The sequence below is a fragment of the Emydura macquarii genome, unplaced genomic scaffold (assembly GCF_026122565.2).
Source record: "Emydura macquarii macquarii isolate MOO-44397 ecotype Brisbane River unplaced genomic scaffold, CSIRO-AGI_Emac_v2 contig_691, whole genome shotgun sequence".
Lineage (NCBI taxonomy): Eukaryota > Metazoa > Chordata > Testudines > Chelidae > Emydura > Emydura macquarii.
In genome coordinates, this window is record NW_027130828.1 from 4558068 (window position 1) to 4566782 (window position 8715).

The 8715-nt window shown below is 42.5% G+C and overlaps 1 long non-coding RNA gene across 1 annotated transcript; it reads right to left on the minus strand.

Moving 5' to 3' along the window:
• Nucleotides 1–5202: 5202 nt before the first annotated feature.
• Nucleotides 5203–8632, minus strand: LOC137148769 (uncharacterized). The gene is made up of 3 exons (XR_010918586.1): nt 7945–8632; nt 7343–7419; nt 5203–6113 (listed from the first exon to the last, which is right to left on the minus strand). It is a non-coding gene; the product is annotated as an uncharacterized lncRNA (long non-coding RNA).
• Nucleotides 8633–8715: the final 83 nt, after the last annotated feature.

The following is an 8715-nucleotide window of genomic DNA, read 5'->3' on the forward strand; positions in this document are numbered from 1 at the left end:
CTGCCTGGATGTCATGGGTCTCCTCTGCCCGTGGGGAGAGAAGGCTGTGCAAACCCACTTAAGGAACAACTGATGGTTATAGACATGCATGGAGCATGACAGGGATATGAACAGCAATGCCTGATGAAGACCAAAGAACTTCAGAAGGTGAGGGAGGGCAACAAGTTTTAGGGCTGCCCCACAGTCTAGCCACTTCTACAGTGAACTGCATGTCATAGTTGGGAACCCCAACAGCATCCTGAATGTGACTGTAGACACTTTGTGAGAGCCAGGCACAGTTAGCTAAAGGAGGAAGGGGAACCAGAGGGGTGGATAAACGATGTGGTGAGCCAGGAACCGTATGAAACTCCACCAGTGACAAGCCAGTCTCAACAGTCAAGCATGGATGAGCCCAGTGATGAAGTGGAAATGAGCTCAGGTAAGTGTATAAATGCTGTATTCTATAAAAGCATCTCTGTTTTCCCCTTTGGTGCCTGAAACCTCCATTCCCTCCTGCCCTTCTTTCCAAATTTAAAAATGGCATCCATCCCATCAATGCATTTGGAGAACAAAGGCCTCTACTTTTGATTCCTCACTTTTACTTGTTAAACAAGCACTGGGCATACAATTAAAGTTAATCCTTTGGAATGAATTAACATAGTTGCCACTTCAAGCAATTATTATATTTTAGGAAATAAATTCAAGAAGCTTAGTGTAGCAGTCCAATTTCCACAGTCCATGACACATCACTGTCCTGTGATCAGTTAGAGGCAGAAGAAATAGCTCTTAGCACGTGGCTGTTTAAATTCAAAGGACAGATGGTCCACCTCATCCCTCCACTTTGCCAGTAGCCTTTGCCTCAGAACTATTATATAATACACAATATGCAGCAATAACAACAGGAATGTTTGCCTCACTGAGATCCAGTCTAGACATCAAACATCACCAGTGAGCTTTTAATCTACCAAAAGCACATGCAACAGTCATGGGCCTGCTTAGCTGGTAGTTGATCATTCCTTGGCTTGGGAGCAAGGGGTAGGCTGGGTCCCTCAGAAGCACCAAAGGCATTTCAACATTGCCATTGGGAACATGCCAGTTAGGGAAGATTGTCCATACTTGCAGCTTTGAAAAAGTCCTGTATTCTTGAAGATGCAAGTGTCATGTACCTTCCATGGCCAGCCCACACTGATATATGTGAAGTGTCTCGGGTGATCCACCAGTACTTGCATAATCATGGAAAAGAATCCCCTTCTGTTTATGTACTCACTGGCAAGGGGCAGTGGTGTCAAAGTAGAGATATGCATCCCCTCAGTTGCTCCATCCCACTTCAGGAACCTGATTGCTGGAAATCCATCTACTATTCCTGCACATTGCTGAGAGTCACAGACTCTGTGCAGCATTATATGCTTAATGGCCTTGCACACTTTGATGACAATAGCCTCCACTGTGGATTTTCCAATTCTGAATTGTTTCCCCACTGATCAATAGCAATCTGGCATTGCAAGATTCCAGAGCATGATCTCCACTTGCTTTTCCAGTCAGTGCTGCTCATTCTGGTGTCCCTGAACTCGAGGGCTGGAGGAAGCTTGGCACGCAAAGCTAGACATGTACCTTTTGCATCTTAAAATTCTGTAGCCACTGCTCATCATCCTAAACCATTGCATTATGATGCGATCCCACCATTCAGTGCCCACTTCTAGGCTCAGAAGCGCCAATTCACCACGTGGAGTTGCTTTGTGAATGCCAGCAACAACCTGACATTTTTATTCACTGTCCATTATCCATTCCTTGTGCTCAGGCATCCCATTTTCATCACCAAACCACCAGTTGTAGTAGTAGTCGTTGAGATTCCATAAATGCAAGAGAATTGTACGTCCCGTATCCACAATGGCCACAAGAATTGTGCTGAGCTGTGCAGGGTCTGTGCTTCTTCCAGAGAGATGGCAGAAACACAGAAGCAGAATATGGGACTGTGGGAATTTTAAAAAGTGAAATTGAGATGGAACAAGCATTATGGGATGGAGAAAATGGGATTGTGAGAATTGACCCTAATTCCTAGAAACACTTGAGCAAATTGCTGGTATTCCACAAAGCACATAAAAGTGACTCACAGTGCACTATGTCGGATGGTGGCACTGGCCACACTAGGATACTTAACCATGACATCTTCTGTCAATAACCACTCCGGATCAGGATGCACACCATTGAAAAAAGCAATATACAAAAATATACAAAAATCAGCAGCATCTTAAGCCCCTTTAAAAGGATTAAAGTGATTGACAGCCACATTACTTCTGAGGGAGAGTGTCCACATAGGGGTTTAATGTATTTAAATTCACACCTACAGTTAACTCATCTTAATTTTGTCCCCATGCACTCAAGATAAAGAAAAATGTCCCCAGATTTGGATTATACCATAAAATTTACAAATGATCAGAGTTCAAAAGGACCTTGTGATCCTGTCCTGTAAAATGCAAGGCCCACTACTCAGAGAATAAGTTATATACAATGATATATAAAACTTATAGATCAATTGATCCTACCAGACTAACTTACTGTTTTTATGTACTGCCATTTGCAAATCATAAAATATTTGGAGCATAGCAGAACCCCGTTTATCTAATCTAATTGGGACTGTGGCCAGATCAGATAATCAAAAATTTGGATAATTTGAGAACGGGAAAGTGTGAGACTGCAGCACCATCTAGCAGCGACAGGCGGGATCGCCCACTTCCAGACCTGCGTGCCTGGTTGTTCGGCAATGGAGAGCCGGATAATGGCGGGTCAAATAAATGGGGTTCTATTGTATTTATATAGGGCACCCATATTATTTGTCTTGTAATGACACACAATTAAAATAAAAAAATACTATCCCCACTGAACTGCATCCCTCCCTAAAGCTCCTTTTGATTAACCTTCCACCACTGCTGCCTACATACTGTAATGATTACATATTAACATATGAGTAAGAAGGCAGTCACATGATCTTTTGCAACCCTTGCACTTCCCAAGCTCTCCCACCCTTTGTTTGTGTCCCTTTTTGTAATCTAAGGGTATGTCTATGCTGCAATTAGATAACTGCGGCTTGTCCAGGACAGCTGATTTAGACTTGTGGGGCTCGGGCTAAGGGGCTGTTTAATTGTGGGTTCAGGCTTAGGTTGCAGCCCAAGCTCTGGAACCCTCCCACCTCAATGGTCCTACAGCCCAGGATCTAGCCCAAGACTTGGTATCTACACTGCAGTTCAACAGCTCTTAGCCCAAGTCCAAGTCTGAGTCAGCTAGCATGGGCCAGCTGTGGGGTTTTAATTGCAGTGTAGACAGACCCTAACAGATTGTACACTTCTTGAGACAACTTGCCATATTTGTTTTTACTGAGCTATAAACGGTCACACACCTACAGTAATACAGAAACACCTTATTACGCCTGACCAACCTGATTACCTTCTATGAAGAGGTGACTGGCTCTGTGGATGTGGGGAAAGCAATGGATGTGATATACCTTGACTTTAGCAAAGCTTTTGATACGGTCTCTCACAGTATTCTTATCAGCAAGTTAAAGAAGTATGGGTTGGATGAATGGACTATAAAACATATAGAGAACTGGCTAGATCATCAGGCTCAACGGGTAGTGATAAATGGCTCCATGTCTAGCTGGCAGCCAGTCACAAGCGGAGTGCCCCAGAGGCGGTCCTGGGGCCAGATTTGTTCAACCTCTTCATTAATGATCTGAAGGATGGGGTAGATTGCACCCTCAGCAAGTTTGCAGATGACACTAAGCTAGGGGGAGTGATAGATACCCTGGAAGGTAGGGATAGGATACAGAGTGACCTAGATAAATTGGAGGTTTGGGCCAAAAGAAATCTGATGAGGTTCAACAAGGACACGTGCAGAGTCCTCCACTTAGGATGGAAGAATCCCATGCACAGCTAGACTGGGACTGGGGACTGTGGATATCAGTGAGTGAGGAGTGTTAACATTGGTGGCTAATTCCAATACTCTGTAATAATAATATTAACCACGGGGAGCTTCCTTCTCATACACCAGTCTTCCATGAATCTCAGATTTTTTAAAAGACCATTCTTTTTGAGTCAGAGTAGTTAAATGTGTTAGAATTATTTAAATGTAGATGGCACAGGTAGCAACGCCAATAGTTATGGTTGCCCAAAGCTTTGCAATAGAAAACCCTGTTTTCAATTGCCTATAATGTTGCCAAATTTAACCATTTGATCTAATATTTCCATGTCAGAGGGCTGCTTCAGAATGAATTGTTTTGGAAAATTTCAGCAAAAAACAGCTCATTCTGAGAAGCAGCTGAAATTAGGGGAAAATGCATTATTTTACCGTGTTAAAAAAAATCTTGCCACCATTTTGTTGAGAAGTTCTAGTGCCTCCATGACTGGAAATTTCCCATAGTGTGCCTTTTGTTGCCTCCATGAAAATCTGCCCAAATTTGACCAAGTTATGAGGCTCTGAAAATTTCAGTTCACACATGCTCAGGAGAGACATGGTAGTGTTTAGCAGCCAAATTCTCCGACATTCTGTCTGAAATGATCATGCCCTTCACATTACCTACATGTGACTTGACTGAGTATGCTCCATCCTGGGTTGCAGGGGGAAGAACATGACTTTTCTTGGAATTGCTCCTCCAGCTATGACACTTGGTACTAGAAATACAACAGGGAGACTAACTCTCCAGTGCTCTCAAAGCCCCCAGTGCTAGTACCCAGGCAGCACAAAGAAAAGGAAGAAGCAGCCTTACTGATACCCAGACAGCATGGAGGAAGAAGTAGTCTTACTGGAATGCATAGGAGTGGGGGTGGAGGAGGGGGCTGAAGCCAGAGGATATATAACAGCAGAAGGGAGAAAGGGACAGGATCCATGGGTGAAGGAATGGAGAAGAATAGGAGGAGAGGGAAGAAGCAGGTTGGACTTGTTGATTTTCAGTTATTGTTTTGTTTTTAGAGAGGCTGTTGAATGCTTTAGTTCACACTATCAGTTTTGTTTAATACTAATTAATGTGTCCTTAAACAATATACACACCTAGAGAACAGAATAGATTTTTTTTTAAATGTAAATAAATTTGCATTTATAAAAATCAGTTTTAGAGAAAATAATTTCTACTTACAAACAGCAGCAGTCTTATTCAAATGAATCTAAGCAGAAAGGATAAGTTGAAAGAAAAACCCATGTACAGATAGGTGGAAAGCAGCTGGACATGTTTATTTCTGTATGCCTGTCTTAAGCATATGTTTAGGAAGGATGAAAGTAACATGATATTTGACTAATATGATAACATGAATCACCAGTACACGGTTTATAGAAAAAACATATACTTACATATGCAAACTATTTATTAGACTGATTAACTTCCTAGCAATTACATGGATGTAGTGCATGGTAGGGGACACTTGATGGCAGCAACCATCCACAGAACAGTACCTGTGTGTTCATCCCCAAGTTTTTCTATCGCTAATGAGTACCACTGAAGTCAATGGCAAAATTCCCATTGACTTTAACAGGAATGGGATGAAATCCTCTTTAAGAATCAGATAAAAGATTTTCTACTCTAAAATCCTTGAGCAAAATACTGTAATAAATATGTATTAGTTTGTAGCTAAATGCATGAGATGTTAATGAGACTCCATATAACAGCTTGATGTTTTGTGTTCATGAAAGTGAGTTTTTGCTAGCTTTATTAAGGTGAAAATGCCAAGTCTTAACTACTGATATTGATCTTAAAAGGGGCTAATAGTTATCTACTTACTATTCATTGCTGAAACTTGTCTAAACCATCAGCTCACAGCACCTATTCCTTGTATTTCAGGAACATCCTCCTTTACCTCTTAATCTACTGGGGTCACTGTTTGGAATTGTACTTACCACTGAGCCACACTTTCAGCACAGTGATCCCTTACATGAGAGATGGCTTCGTTTTCTCTATAGAGATCAGCACTGACAACTTGTCAGGAGTCCAAGGGACTGCATTTAATTCATACAAACAAAACAGAGAATATTGCAGTTTCCTTCGTCTTTAATATGGTGGTGTAGCCTCTTGCCCCAACATGCAGTATTCCAGCCTGCTGCAAGATCTGTTCTGATCAAGATGCAGTAATGTATGTTGGGACTTGTGGTTTCTATATTAAAGATGAAGACAGTCATAAGGTGCATCACAGAACTCCCTGCTCTACAATGTTAGCTATCTGACTACCTCATGCTGATATCCCAGCTGTAGCTACTCTCCAGACACAGAGACATACAGTTTCTAGGATTGTTTGTCTGACATCTTTTGCAAGAAGAACCACAGGTAAATTTACACAGAAGTATAAACAGTAAAGTGAAAAACAAAGCACAGAAGCGCTACCAGCTCAAGTACCCTATGTGACAACACCTATGAACATATTAATAGCAGCTCTCCACAGATAATATTCTTAAGCATATTAGAAGGGGTGGTTGGAAAAGGGAGATTCAAAAAAGTTATCATGACTCAAGCACCATAAAACAGATTTGGTCTGTTTTCATTTATCCCTGATTTGTTTTAAGGATTTTTTGCTACTTGGAACGAGTCTGGAATCAGCTAGCAAAGTGATGCAATTAGAAATTCATGCCAATTGATGATGAGAAAGGCTGTTTATCAGGCATCGTAGGCCCTGTGGGAGAGTTTTACCATCATGCTCTTGCAGCAACGCTGTTCATATCACCTTGGGATACACGGGCTTCTGAAATAAGATTGCAGTTGACAAAAAAAAAATCTTCTTTCATTTTAACTAAAAAAGAATGTAAGTTTCCCTTACCCATAACATAGATGAGAAGCTTACATATCACGTACAATCCATTTATTTTGCTTAGCTACAAATCACTCTACATAAACAGAAAACTCTAGGCCCTATGGCTTTATTAACCATACAATGGAAAGCAAAAGCCAGGGCATTTCCAAGGGATGATTCAAACAAAGAGGAATTATTATACATTATACTTCAGATTAAGCCTCTGAATTACATTAGTAACACCTATCTACTATATAGCACTGTTCATCCATATCTCTCAAAATACTTTCCAAAGGAGCTAAGTATCATTATCTCAGTTTTGCAGATGGAAAAAATGAGGCAAAGTGACTTGTTACTCATCTGACTAATGATTATGAGCTGTAAAGATAATGACACCACACAATAAATGTGTGTGTGTGTCCCTTCCCCACCTTCACAGCTATAGAAAATATTTATTCTCCATAATCCAAGAATGGTTGAAGAATAGTCATGGGTCACATATAGCCCTCTAACAACTCCTAATGCAAAGACTCAGCCCTGAAATGTTTACAGGTGTGACACCCTGCACAGCAACATTGCTACAATGAGTATGTAATTACCTGCTTCTATGGACTCCTACTGTTGCTACCATGGGAGGAATCTCCTAGGAAAGCAGCAAAGATCATAGCTTTGTTTTCTGCAAAAAAATGGATGTAGGGTCAGCACTTTACTAGGGTAAACAAGCAATGTCTCTAGCAGCATCTTACTGAGAGAGAGAGAGAGAAGTAGCAAGAACCCAATGGGTCACATAAGACCAAGACCCCACAGGTGAAATTTTCAAAAGTGCTCAAGCTGCCTTAAGTCTCCTCCCATTTAAGAGAACAATACCCTCTCATTCCCCTCTCCTACTCACACACACACACACAGACTTCAACAGGGGCAGTGTTGGGATTTTGAAGTGCTGAGCACTGACCTATCATAAATGACCATGGATGAGATAAAAGAAAGACTGGATGACTTAGTGCCCACTCCCAACTCTCACAGAAAACCTTACTTCTAGCAGTATCTTCCCTGAGCCCATTTATCCCTCCACTGCAAACAACATTTATTATTAAAAAACCAGCCATTTCCACTTTTATATTCAAACACATGACGCTCCTGTGAGCAGCTCAAAGTGTTCACTTCACTCTGTTCGAGAGGAAAGGACTAGAAACTCTCTTACCTTCCCAGGGAATTTCACAACCCTTTTTTGTTTCCACTGCTCTCATGTTCTCCTTGGTTTGGCTGATTTTTTCTCTTGCTCTCTCCCTTTCTTTTCACCTTGTGTTCATGTCCCTGAGTCTGCTCTTCTCACACACTTAAGCTTACACCCAGTCAAATCTATCTCACTTGTTTTGCCCCCCATCAGGGGGGCTCTGCTGTCACCGCACTTTCCTAAAAAACTCTCTCCTCTTCTAGTGGCCCATAGGCCCCAATGCCCATTTCCCAACTGCCTCACCCCATCACCTCCCCGCCACATCCTACGGCCCCTCTGCCCAGTCCCCACCCAGGACATGGCAACTGCCACAGAACATTCCGGCCTGACCCTTCCACCCCTTCTCCCGTCACGGGGCCAGTGGTCACCCCAAGTGCACCGTCCGCTGTGTGACCAGCGCCTGGGTGAGAGGGGCTATTAATCTACCCTCACATCTCCATAGCAAAATGATTCTTCCCGGCAAACTTCTCAGCCCTGCCCTCCCTTCCCTTCCACCCTGTGCTGGGCATGGAGAGTGAAAAGCAGAGGGGGTTAATTTTAACAGAGACACGGCTTCAAACCCAACCCCAGAGCCTGCTGGGTATGCCCCTCAGATCCCTGAAGCTTGGTCACCCCATCTCTCTCTGACTCTGCTCCAGATCCCTGTATCTCTGTCACCTTCATTTCCCTGCCTTTCTGCCCCTCTTATCCCTGTACCTGTCAGCCCCATATCCCTGACACCCCCATAGCCCTACCCCT